This window comes from Lacerta agilis, chromosome 1 (genome assembly GCF_009819535.1).
Source record: "Lacerta agilis isolate rLacAgi1 chromosome 1, rLacAgi1.pri, whole genome shotgun sequence".
NCBI lineage: Eukaryota > Metazoa > Chordata > Lepidosauria > Squamata > Lacertidae > Lacerta > Lacerta agilis.
In genome coordinates, this window is record NC_046312.1 from 87,280,433 (window position 1) to 87,294,972 (window position 14,540).

Sequence of the window (14,540 nt, forward strand, 5' to 3'; positions counted from 1 at the left end):
CACATCAAGGTTTTTATTTGCAGCCAAATCATTTAAAGACAAGACGCCTCAATCAAACATCCAACCCAGTGAGGGAGGCATGGGTTTAAAAAGAATACTTCACTCTCTGCTGGATTGCATTGTTAATTATTTTTTATTGAATTTTAGCACAAGGGACATTTTAGATTTTTTGGAACCATAGATTAGCTTTTTATCTTCCTTCAGGATCTATTCCCGGTGTTGCTATCTCAATGTGTGTGTGTGTGTGAAGTTATTGCTTCTTTGCACATGATATTTGTTTGCACATGATAATTCACTTCTTGAATGCAATCATTGTGTTTGCCCATTTATGAACATTGAAACATGATAAAAATGAAATGCAGGGTGTCAAACAAGTGGAAAAACAACCCTTGCCAAGCTAGTTCAAGATTGGACAGATGGCAGTTCTATCTGCATCAATATTAGCTGCAAATGAGAATGACTGACAGGCCAACTCTGGAAGGTCCAATTAGATTTCAGATTTCCACTGAGAAGAATTTGGGGAGGAAGTCTTCAGTAGTATAGCAAGTTATTAGTTTAGTCCCAAAGGAAGCTAGCTTGGCCAGCCTGAAGGGAAAACGCAATTTCATTCCATTTATACAGCAAGCATTGGAAATTGCCAGATGTTTCAAGATGCAGGGAAAACAACACACACACACACACACACACACACACACACACACTTAAGCATCTTCCTTCCTTTCCACCAGTCTTGGCATCTGACATCTTCCATGTCATACTGTTTGTGCTGCTTCTTCCCTTTCAGGAACCATTTCAAGCAGGCTTACTAAGACACATTGATAAAAGAGAGATTTACTGCAATTATTTTTAGCTGGCCCAACCTGGCACTTTGACCAGGTCAGCACCTCTTTAGGCTGGTGAATGTTTATGGTGCTTTGCTTTGCAGCATAGCTGAGAGTTCAGCAGGGCGTATTTTTTTTATCTAGCCACCGGGCAGGTGGGAACTGCAATTAGCATCTCACCCAGTCTCACCTAAGGCTCTTACCTGAGGCAACAGTCAAAGGGTAGCTCAGAATTTTACTGTTCTACAGGCCCAGAGGCTGAGTGAGGTAATATCCATATTGTGTGTGTGTGTGTGTGTGTGTGTGTGTGTGTGTGTGTGTGTGTACGCATGCTCTCACACATTCTTGCATGTTGGGTTTAAAAGGATATAATAGGAGGAACAGTTTCAGGTTTGCCTCTCCTTGTTGTCTTGCAAACCAACCTAGCTCGTCCCTAGATCATTATGATTTGTACACAGCTCCTCGTACTTCTTCAGCATCCTGGGTTGTTTTCAGACATGGAGAAATTTCCAGCTCCCAGTCATTGCTCTTTTGCTTTAAGCTGTAAGTGGAACAGCAGCTCTGCTTCCACATGTATGGAAACCAAGGAGCATTCTGCAATGCAAATGTTCCGGGCATGCGCATGACTAAATAAACACTGCTTTCCCCATTGTTGCACTTGTTGCGCATAATTCTTGTCCCTCAGCTGCCATTTAGCAGAAAGAAAATAAACAGATACAAAAGCAAAGCTCCTTGGAAAGGGAAGGGTTGAAAGTGAGAGGGTTGACTCCTGGAAAAGAGAGAGAGACTACAGACAAGGATTTGGGTTGAACCATCTATGCAGGCCTCCTGCCCACCTAGCAGCTTGAAAGCACATCAAAGTGCAAGTAGATAAATAGGTACCGCTCCGGCGGGAAGGTAAACGGCGTTTCCATGCGCTGCTCTGGTTGGCCAGAAGCGGCTTTCTCATGCTGGCCACATGACCCGGAAGCTGTACGCCGGCTCCCTCGGCCATTAACGCGAGATGAGCACCGCAACCCCAGAGTCGGACATGACTGGAGCTAATGGTCAGGGGTCCCTTTACCTTTTTATCTATGCAGGCCACAGCCAGTTGGAATAGCTTTGTGATAGGCCATCTACACCTGGGCAAAAAGTATGCTTGTTCCGTTGTGTTAAAAATGTATTCCTGTCATGGACTGGCTGGATGCAGAGCAGTGGTGGGAGTCACCAGCTGGGGAACCCCCAAGGGAACCCCCAGCACTCAGAGCTAGGGGACTGGTGGTGGGATGGTGATGAGTGGTCAGAGGGAGAAGAAGGAAAACACTGAATAGCCCCACACCCTGAGGAGAGTAAATGTCGATTGTTAAGGAGCGTTTGTGAATACAGCTGCATATATGAAGGCTCCATCATTATAGAATATAGACCATGCTCTTTATGCAGATGCCAGGGGATGGCAAACCCAGCTCTCATGTGGAATAACAATGGAGCTATAATGCTTGAAGAGAGTTTATGACATAAAGCTGTTGCATAAACTGAATTCAAATTTCACTGATTTCATCGAACTGCACTTCCAGGGACACATGTTTCAAGCTGCAAATATGGGGCAATTAATTGTATATAGTAAATCTGGAGGGTCAAAGATCTGCTTGAATTTCAAACCATCTTGAAAAACTGGCATTTGGTTTGTAGATTTGATAAGTGATGTTTATTTTTCGCTGTTTTATTTGCATGCTCTTGCTCCTGTAAAGCAGCATCAAGTGGTGATCGTCTTGTGTGAATGTGCCATCACAGAGCTAACACCACAGGTGGAAATTCCACACATCTTTATGCCCTCTCAAACATGGCACTCTCCACTGGAGACAGTTCACATAGTCAGCTGTCTTGAGTCCTCAAGTGAAGTGAAACTGAGTGATGAATATTCATCTGTGAACTTAGTCACAGCCCTTAGTGATGCAGCTGAAGAGAACTTGAAGAAGAGATTTGAAAGCAGAAGATACTGCCACTGTGGGAATTTTACCCAGGGCATTGTGCTCTTTTTTTTTTTATAAGAATTTATTGACATTTTTACTTATAACAACATACAACCTTAACCACACCTACATTTATACACATACAAAACAAATACAATTACACATCTATTACAAAAATTGCCATGATTTTTCTTCTTAATTAGACATCTCAAAAAAAAAAAATTTCTTTTTCCAATCTTGACAGTTGACTTCCCCTGCCTTTTCACCTTCGAGTTTATATCCATAATCTACTTTTTAACCTCTTCATTTAAAAAATTAAACTTAATTATATATATAAAGTAAAACATTCATCTTAATCTTCATCTTAATCTTAATCGTCTTAATCTATAAACTTAAACCACTTAAATTGACTTTATTTATACTACATCCTCATCAATCCTCACAAATCGTCCTCATCAAATCTATCTCTTCTATCCTTTGAACTGCTGCTAATAACATAAAAACTTGAAATATCTCTTTTCATGTTCAAACAAATAATAAAACAAACTATTGTTGACAGTGTTCACCCTCCAATTTCAAAATACCATAACAGATTGCTTTAGATTTTACTTAATACTTCACCCCACACCCCCTCTGTCCATTCTTCTTCTCCTGATGGCATCAGCACTGAACTTCCATGCAACTTCCCTCTCCCAACGTCCACAGATCCAGGCACAGTCCAAAGCTCTCCTTGCCACGAGCTCCGAGGTATCCAACTCTCCCTCTCTCAGCTTCTCCGGTTCTTTGTAGCATTCCTTTTCTTCTTGTAAATACCTTAATTCTCTATCCCTGGCCCCCGAGCTCACACCTCGGGGACTGGATATAGCAAATCTTGACATCGCCTTGGGACTGCCACCCCCAACAAGCGAATTTCTTCTCCGAAGTAGCTCATTCATTTCTTCCCATCTTTCCATCCATCCTCTCAGCTCTTTGACAAGATTTTCTTCCAAAGTGTCAAAAGTTTTGTTAGCCTCCTCTGTGGGCAGTTGGTTCCATTTCAGACCCCCACACAAGACTTTAACTTTTCTGTAAATTAGTTCCACCTTCAAGGCAGTGAGCCTTTGTTCATCTGTTAGTCCAGAGTTCAATACCAGTTCAAGGACGAAACCCAGCATACTGGCAGAGGAGGAGGAAGTGGGTATCATATTTCTTCTCCTGTCTCTTTGTTCGTCGCCATTTTCCTAAGCTGGAGCGCAAACACCGCAACTTTAAATAGAGATATTTTCCGCTAGTTAGCTTCCCAAGAAAAAAGTTTGCCAGTCTCATGTATCGATTTTAGATACTTTATAACCAGTTCTGTGGCAGCAATCCCTCAAATTGGTTAATTTCTTAGGCTCGAAGGGAGGGAGGCAGGCTGCCTTTCTCCTTCCCCCCGGATCGTTCCAAAAACACGATTTCTGCCAAGATTATTTACTCACGACCACCGGGTTCCTTTAGCTCCATTCTTCACAGGTAGAACTTAGACGCTCACCGCGGGCTTTGCCGCCGCATTTGCATCCCGGTTGGGGCATATCCCCGTAAGCCCGGCTCCGTTGTCCCTTCACCCCCACTCCCCCTTTACAGGGGGGCAGGGGAAGGGTTCGGAGCCTCCGCGGGCGCAGCCGGGGAGCCCAGGGTGCGGGACGCTCTTCCCGCACCCCAACCGGAGCCGCGCGCTGCGGTAGCGCGGCTCCTAACCCCCGGGATGGACAAGGCGCTTCGGACCCGAAGCAGCCTTCGACCACCCGGCGATGGCGTCGCCGCCGGAAGTGCAACTCGGCATTGTGCTCTTAAGTGTGCTGCTAAATAGCAGGAGAAAAGAGCAGCTAGCGCACACCTATGTAAGCAATTGTCAAAAGCATTTCCCCCCTTCTAAATAAAATGTCTCCCACCATGTGAAAAGCACAGTTAGGAATAATTGCTAGACTTTTAAAAAAGAAAAAGAACAAGAGGAAGAAAAGGAAACCGTTTTTAACTTACCTGAGCACAAATAAAGAATGTGAAATATTTCTTTGCCAGCAGAGAACACTTGTTTTTATTTCCCAGCCTTCATTCTCTCATAAAATGCCCAAATGGGAGTTTATGAAGCTTTCCAAAAAATTTCTCACCCTTGGGTTGAAAACAAGCATGAGAAATTTCAGTCCAGAGGGTAATTATTTTACAAAGAGTTCAAACCAGGGAAATGTAATGGGGGTGCTTCATCAACCATAACTATAGCTGTATTGCTGTAATGCCCTGCGCACAGCAGCAAGAGTGGAGAATCACTCCTGTTTGTCATGGAGATAGCTTTTATGGAGGGACTGAAGAGAAGGTACCATGGAGAGGGGCAAGGGAGGCAACACTGAAAAGATACTCCTGGGTGCTGTCTAGACTGATCACTTGCACATAGTTTAAAAGGAGGATATGTAGTTGCATATACATTTGCATAAGCCAATCTATTTTCATCAGTGCAAATTAAGAAATAATTACTCTCATTTAAATATAAATATATCTTACTATGCTGGGAAGGCCCGTGGTCAGGTAACCAGTGTGCCTGCTCAACCAGCTTCCAGGTACCCATGGTGAATGGGCAGTTTCAAGGCTTCTGGTCTCCTTCCTGAAGATTCTTTATCCTTAGATGAGACTTAGACCAGACAGCCCTTCACACAGAGGAAGCCTTGAGATAAAAGACTGTCAATTAGAGGACTATCTTTTGTAAACATGGCCGCTGTAGCCCTGCCTTGGAGCAAATGCAGTTGGACTCTGCATAACACCGTGTGTTTTCCATTTGTAGTTCTGCAGTCAACTGGATTGCTTGAGGATGTGGAATTAAAGCATGGCGGAGTTAAATCATGTCCTTCTTACTGGTACCAACTGACTTTGACTTTTAAAGGAGTGGTTATGCTGCTTTAAGAAACATGGCTTCCCTCAAAGAATCCTGGGAACTGTAGTTTGTTAAGAGTGCTGAGAATTGTTTAGAGACCGCTGTTCCCCTCAAAAAGCTTACAATTCTCCATGTTTCCTGGGAAAAGGGAGTAATTGTTAGCTTTCTGAGGGGACCAGGGCTCTTAGCCTGGATCCAGCCTGGATATCATCAATTTACAAAAAGCTACAGTAAAAGGAAGGCAGAGGTAGTTTTAGCGTCATTTTTCGTCTATCACAAAAAGAATCTGTTGGAGCTAGGGAGGGTAACCAGTGGCCATCTAGATTACTTTTTCCTTTGGGCTTCCTTCAGTCCCAACTGACATGGTCAGATAAGGGCTGTTGTCCAACAACATCTGGAAGGATGCAAGTTCCCTATCCTAGACAGTCACTGTGGAAGCATCATATGATAGCTGAAAGATGCAAAATAAATTCCCCACAACAAAATCCTTACACCGACATCTAGCAACAATGAAGTAACAATTGTGTAGTTCAATTATTTTCCTTATTATTATTATTATTATTATTATTATAACGACAACAACACTGCCAGTAATTTAGGAACAATTTGAAGGAGCCAGTGGCTTTCACCTTGACTTCTGTTTTCCCTCCCCCTAACTAAAACTGGTAAATGATACATCTGGGAAGGGTGGAAATTGCCAGATTAGCCACAAGCCATTACAAATTGAGGTGGAATTCAGAGAAGGCAGGGTGGTCTCAGGTCATAACGACTTGGAAGATTTCTGAACAGAAGGAGTTCATTTCTGTACTCCTGTCCCAAATGAACTCCCCTGTTTCTACCCTAGAACTATGCTGCATGGTTGTTGTTGTTGTTTTGGTGCTAGATAACTCCAGATCCCATGCCTTCTCCAGACCTTGTACAATGCCTCAGGGGACTTTAGTTCTGGCCAGAATAGGCCATGCTGGTAACAAGCTGTGAACGTGGAGGGTCAATGCAGTGTCACTGCAGTCTTTTTGTTCCATAGAGTTGCTATTTTTACATACAAGGTATCACACAGACTCTATTATGGGTTACTGATGTGTGTTGAAAGTGGTGCAAATATGGGAGGGAGCAGTCTTTCTCTCCTCAGGATTGCCAAAGTGCTCTGCTGTCTAATGAGCCGGTGTCTCTAATATTAATGTGACAAATCTGAAATGTTTTGCATCCTTTCTAGTCTGATATTCCTCTGCTTTTGTCTCCACTTCTACAAGCAGAAATAATTTGAGGGGAAATGGATGCTTTAGATGCCGTCCAACATAGATGAGAGTTAAGGAGATCAAACACAATTCTCTCAGTAAGTGTGTGTTTCTGATTCAATTTGCCACTCCACTTTAAATTGCCTCCTGTGATACATGTGTTTGCCTGCCTCTAATGAGATATTATAGTTCTGCCACAAACTTTGTTCTCTGCGTTTATTTAAGGTGTCATTTATAATACAACACAGATCTGCTGGTATGCAAACAACTTGGATGCTTAGAAGGAGAGTATACCAACATCTCCCTTCTACAGGATCTAGCTCCAGAGAACTAGCACTGATAGAAGCCGAAAATAAAAACAGAAGGTGAAAATTACAATGAATTTAGCAGCTCAGCATGAAGCAGTGATAAACAAAGAGGCTTTTTTTTTTTACAAAGTAAACGGACTGTCTTTGACACAAATGATTTTAATTCCAACTACCAGATCCAGGCACTCTCAGGAAACTGATATTCTAGATCCATTTTAATTGGGGTTAAATCCCTGTTTTGGCACAGAAACTGCTTTGGTCACCCTGTATGATGACCTCTGTTGGGAGAGAGATGGGGAAATATGTCCCTGTTAATTTTTCTTAATGACTCAATGGCTTTCAATACCATCGGCCGTGGTATTCTTCTGCAGCTGCTGTCCCAGTTGGGGATGGGTGGCACCACTTTGCAGTGGTTGCAGTCATTCTTGGATGGTCATTTCCAGAGAGTGATGCTTGGGGAGTGCACTTAGGCCCTGTGGAATCTTCAAATGAGGTTCCTCAAGGTTCAATTTTATCCCCCATGTTTAACATCTACATGAAACTACATGAAACTGGTAGGAGGGGACATTGGGAGCTTTCTGAACAATTGCCTTGACTTAGTAATGGACTGGATGAGAGCCAATAAACAGAAGCTCAATCCAGATAAGGCTGAGGCACTATAAGTGGGTGGTGCCCTAGACTGGAAGGACGGGATTACACTCACTCTGAAGGACAGGGAATACAGCTTGGGGGTCCATGTAGATCCATTACTGTCAGTTGGGGGCTCAGGTGGCCTCAGTGGTACAGAGTGCTTTCCATGAGCTTTGGCTGATGGTCCAGCTGCACCTCTATCTGGAGAGGGGTAGCCTAGCTTCTGTCACCTATGCTCTCATGTTGGATTACTGCAACACATTATATGAGGGGCTATCTCTGAATATGGTTCGGGAACTTCATATGAAGCAGAATTTAGTGGCCAGGTTGCTCACTGAGGCAATATGGTTTGAGCACTAGCTCAATTCAAATGATTGGTTTTAACCTATAAAGCCTTAAATTGCTCAGGACCACAATACCTCAATGACCACCTCTCTCCATATGAACCAACCTAGACCTTGCAATCATCACCCGAGGCCCTGTTTTGTGTGCGTCCTCCACAAAAGGTCTGGAGGGTGGCAACATGATAACACGCCTTTTCTGTGGTGGCTCACGGGTTGTGGAATGCTCTCTTTGGGGAAGCTCAACTGACACTGTCATTAGATATCTTTTGGTGCCGGGTGAAAATGTTTCTTTTAACTTAGCCTTTGGGTGAGTAACATTCTTTGTACTTTTAAATACAAAGGGGGTGGGGTTATTGGTTTGTTTTTGTTCTTATACTTTGTGAACAGGTACTTTGTGTTCTCATTTTGTATTTTTATGTTGTGAACCACCCTGTGACCTTCAGATGAAGGATGGTATACACATTTTAATAATAATAATAATAATAATAATAATAATAATAATAATAATAATAATAAATACTATACCTACTGGCATAGCACTGGGACAGATGTTGTCGCTTCTTCTCTCATCAGGAGAAAACAATAAACACAGAGCGGGACGCCTCGCTCCAGAAATACAGGTATGCAAAAGTCCTAAGTGTATAGAAAAATGTTTTCCTTGTTTCTTGCACACTTTATTTAGCATATATAAATAGGCTTTGAAGATCATTTATAAGCTGCCTTGCAGGGGAATTAAAACAAAAGTTAAAATTTTTAATTTAGAATCACTTTTACAGCTACCACTGATGTGGATAAAAATTTATGGTCACACAGCTGTGGAGTTCTTAGATTTAATTAGAGGAACTGTTTCCCCACCATGCACAACTTTTGCATTAGCAGGGGCTATGATGATTGGAAGCCATGTGCTTTAAATACTTTGCACTTGGTTTCCTGATGTGAACTACTACTATAAAGTGAATTTGTAATGCAAATATTTGCCCTTGACTTTCCATGCATGCTCTGGTTATCTCCCGCTTGGACTGCTGCAATGCTCTCTGTGTGGGACCTTTGAAGGTGACCCGGTAACTACAACTAATCCAGAATGCGGCAGCGAGACTGGTAACTGGGGGCAGCCGCCGAGACCATATAACACCGGTCCATTGGCTCCCAGTACATTTCCGAGCACAATTCAAAGTGTTGTTGTTGACCTTTAAAGCCCTAAACGGCCGCGGTCCAGTATACCTGAAGGAGCATCTCCACCCCCATTGTTCTGCCAGGACACTGAGGTCCAGCGCCGAGGGCCTTCTGGCAGTTCCCTCGCTGCAAGAAGCAAAACTACAAGGAACCAGGCAGAAGGCCTTCTTGGTAGTGGCGCCTGCCCTGTGGAACTCTCTCCCTTCAGATGTCAAAGAGATAGACAACTACCAGACATTTAGAGGACATCTGAAGGCAGCCCTGTTTAGGGAAGCTTTTGATGTGTGATATTTTAATGTATTTTCATTTTTGTTGGAAGCCACCCAGAGTGGCTGGGGAAATTCAGCCAGATGGGCGGGGTATAAATAAATTATTATTATTATTATTATTATTATTATTATTATTATTATTATCTAAAATCTAGATATTTTGATCCATCTAGATCAGAGTTGGGGGACCAGATGTTGCTGGTCTCCATCTCCCATTTCCCCTGACCACTGGCCATGCTGGCTGGGGCTGATAGGAGCTGTAGCTTGACAACATCTGGAGGGCAACAGATTCCCTACCCAGGATATAGATTTCCCTCCTCAAATTCCAGAAAACGCAGAAAACTCTTGTTTGTCCACCAGTTTATCTATTTACCCAATATTAATATCTGCTCTGACCATCAACAGCTCTCTGGGGTCTCAAGCATGCCAAACATGCGCTTGATTTCTAAGCTATGGTTCCACCTCAGAATTATCAGAGGTACCACTGTCTCCACACCAGCCCTGATTAGATAATAATATGAATGCTTGAAAAATTGTCTTGCTAAGATAAGCTCCCCATGCCACCATGTTCTAAGTGCCATGGATTGAATGCAAAGTCATTACGCCATTTGACTGCTGTGCTTCAACATGGTACAGAGATGTGGGTGGCGCTGTGGTCTAAACCACTGAGCCTCTTGGGCTTGCCAATCAGAAAGTCAGCAGTTTGAATTTGCGCAATGGGGTGAGCTCCTCTTGCTCTGTTGCAGCTTCTGCCAACCTAGCAGTTCGAAAGCACGCCAGTGGAAGTAGATAAATAGGTACTGCTGTGGTGGGAAGGTAAATGGCATTTCTGTGCGCTCCGGCTTACATCACAGTGTTCCGTTGCAACAGAAGCAGTTTAATCATGCTGGCCACATGACTCGGAAAGCTGGCTGCAAACACCAGCTCCCTTAGCCTGAAGCGAGATGAGCTCTGCACCCAATAGTTGCTAAGAAGATAAGGAGAAAGGAACTAGATAAAATAGTGATCAATTGCAAAGGTGATTCAAACATTTAAGCTGGCACATTCTACCTGTGAACCACTTGCTATTCTATTGTATGCAACAAATAATTTTTAGGAGACGTGATCGTGGTTTATTGCATCTGCAGTGCCTGATTTTTTTAATGGTTTTTTATGGCTATTGTTGTTTCTCTTTTTGTTCCCTTTGTGAATGATGCCATGGCCTTTGACTAGTGCAATAAAATTTATGATGATGGTGGTGGTGGTGGTGGTGGTGGTAACAAGCAGCAAACACCCAATAGTTGCCTTTGACTGGACTCAACTATCCAGGGGTCATTTACTTTTTTACCTTTTCAACATGGTGAAGACAAAATTATTATGTTGTATATTTCCTTTCAGAAAGTGTATGATAATGGTGTTTTTATGATTTATAATGTACTGGGGAAAAGAGAAGGAACTGGTGGCAAATTTTACTGAATATGATCCAGACTGCTATGTCCCATTGATTTCTAGAAGAAAATCAAACATGTGCATAAATATCTTCACTTTATTATATTTATCTATCCAATTGACTTGTGACTTAAAAGCGCTACCTTTTGATGGGGTCATTTCCTATAACTGTCATCATCACGCCAACCCCTTTGTCACTATATTGCTTAGACAATTCACCGTGCATTTACTTTTATATCCTGGTCTCTGAAGTTTATTACTAATTTAAAATATTTATATTGCATGCTTTGAGTGAGAGATAATATGCTGCCCTTTACTTTAGTATCATGTTGTACAATATTATAATAGGAATAAGTTGAATTTAAATCAGCAAAATATAGGAATATCCTACAGATAAAAACATGAATAAAGGCACTGGAAGGCATTTTAAAATTATCTCATCAACATGTATTTTAAAATGACTAGTAATTAATCCTAGCCAAGCTCATTTCCCCAAAAATTATAGGCTTATATCTAATTGTGCATCTCCACCAGCACAAAACACTTCCATTTACACAACAGGAGTTCTCCTTCCCCTCCAGTCCCACCACCACCACCAATAATGTGTGCTCCCCAAATCCCCCTGGGAGAAGACCTGAAGTCTATTTAAATGAAGTTTGATTTCATTCTTTACATGCCATGCTGGAATATCCACAGCTTCCCTTATCATTAGTCTTTTGCCTGACTTACAAACATAGAATTCTTCCTGAAACTTAATCTAGTTCTTGTATCTCTTTCTTCTGTATCACAAGGTGCTTTATTAACCCAGACATGGCAACAAATTGGCTCAAGAAGGATTATCTCAATACCTATTAATTGCAAAGGATTTACATCTCCATCCAGAGCTGTTCACAAGTTTGAAGTTACATTGGGGTCATGTGAGGAAAATAAACAATAATCTTCGTCATCTCCATATGAAAATTTCCTCCTCCTCCTTCTTCAGTGTTAGACATTAGCATGCCCAATACACATACCCTGGACCTACTTAGACTTGATAAAGCAAACTGGTAAGTTCTTACACCCAGCTAGAATAAGCAAGTAAGTAAGGAGGCAGGCAGGTTGAAGGCTGACTAGAGCAATGCCCCATTTGCCCTAATGGACCAGGGCTCCACCCTTTGAAAGTGAAGTCCAGGGAGGAGCCTCTACTGGAGCAAATGGAATGTTATTTCGTAATGGAGGGCCCAATCTAAATGGAGACTCCAGCAATGAGCAAAGAGTTAAAGTTCTCTACCTTCCATACCAGGGTTTCAATCTAGAGTGACTGCTCCATTCTGGTACAGGTAGGTAGCCATGTTGGTCTGCCATAGTCGAAACAAAATAAAAATAATAAAAATAATAAAAATAAATCATTCCAGTAGCACCTTAGAGACCAACTAAGTTTGTTCTTGGTATGAGCTTTAGACACGAAAGCTCATACCAAGAACAAACTTAGTTGTTCTCTAAGGTGCTACTGGAAGGAATTTTTTTATTTTGTTGCTCCGTTCTGGCAATTTGTGAAAGAAAGAAAAAGCTTCCACTCATGGGACGACTGCTTGGTAAATGTCACATGAGCTTTGTCCCTTAGTCTGCATCAAGATTCTTATTTCCAAGAGTCCTATGCTTCCTTATCACTGTGTGTGCTGTCACCTCATGTGTCAATATTTCTGTTTCATTATTTACGAACTCTTATCCAACATTTTTAGCCACCCCAAAAGTTTGAAACGCCCCCAAAGTCACATGCAATATAGTAATAACCACACACCATTTAAGTATTAGAACAGATGCAAAATGACACTAGCAACAGAAAAAATAGACTTGTCTGTTGAAATGTGCAAATAGGCTCTGAAAGTGAGCATGAACTATAAGAGAGGCCACCACTCTAGATGTTTAGCTAACACAGCCTTGAGCACACCATTAAAAGGTGGCAGAATAACAGTAGGTAGACAATATGAGCAAAAGCAGAAGGCATAAAAGTGCAAAGCTAAATGCATTTTTACAACTATTAAGGTAACAAGCACCAGAGATGCCATCTCATCTTTCCTAATTAGATCTGAATGCAGTGAGACGTAAATTTTCCTCAAGTTCCTTTTTGCCTTCTGTTTTTCACTAACATAATTAAAAAAAAAAACCTCCAGAAAGCTTCACAGCAAAGCACTGCACCGACTGAGGACTGACATCTTTGCACTCACAGAAGCTCCAAAACAAAACAGAAACAAAAGGGCAGGGTTCCAGAGCCCTGCATGTCGCTTTATGAGATAATAGGATTCTGCAATGCAGTGTTATGCTTCCAGTCCACTGAACTGTAAAATCCACTTTAGAGTTTAATGTGACTTCAGTCCAATGAACAAAATAATCCACTCCAGAATTTATATCACTCTAGGCCAGTGAACGGCATAATCTAGACTTTGATTAGAAATTCTGGGTAGACTGTGAGTGTGTTGTGGGTAAATGGTTGTCAAGGTGTCTCTCTATTCGGTCAGAGAAAGGAGTTATCTTGTAGGCAGCTAACAAATGAAAGTTCAGGTTCGTGTTCAAAGGAGCTTATTTGCTCGTTGCAGCAGAGCAATATCCCTAGCTACTGAGACTGTCTCCTCTTGCTTTGCTTTTGATTCAGGTTTACGGGGAGCAACTTGGCAGCTCCTTTTGTCTTTATTCTCCCCGTTTTTTAAGGGTTCTCAACAGCATTTGCTAGGAGACAGGGGGCTGAGCTAGATGAGCCCTGCATGGATTTTAAGATCTTAGATAGTTATCTAACAGTATTTATATACCGTTCAATGAAAAACAACCCCTGAACAATGTACACCAAATGGTACAAACAATTCATTGGAATAGCAATAAAACAGACTTTAAAACAGTAAACATAATAAAAATAATCAAATATAGGTAAAACCAACATTTTATAGAAAAAATGAATGCAATAAAAGTATATGTCTGAATTGACTTGCCTAAACAAAACTGTTTTTAGCAGGCAGCAAAAAAATTAAGCTTAATGGGGGGGCAGAAGGGCAGGAGGTGCCAAATATCTGGGGCAGGGGCCCCTTGGGTCACTCTTTAAAAATGCCCCTGGTGATTTGTGGGTAATATCTGTCAATAATGCATGTGGACACCTAGGACGGAAATAAGAATCCTCATTAATGAGGTAAGAAGACTAGTGTCTCCATCCCACCTATGATGATTTAAGAATAACGGAGCAATCCTTAAGTTAAATAAATGTGGTGGTGTTGTTTAGTCATTTAGTCGTGTCCAACTCTTCTTTACCAACTAAATGACTAAACAACAACAACACAAATAAATGTAAATTACCCCTTTCCTAAATTCTAGCCAAGAGTAGGGCTACTGCTGGCTGAGACAGCCCAAGCCTGGCAGAGGGGAAAGAAGCCTTGAAGAGTTTGACTTGTACCACGCTTTTTGCTGGCCTAAATTCCACCAGGTTGCTTAGCAACGGGGCTAAGCTGAAAAAGGTTTTTAGTTGGCATTGAGTCTC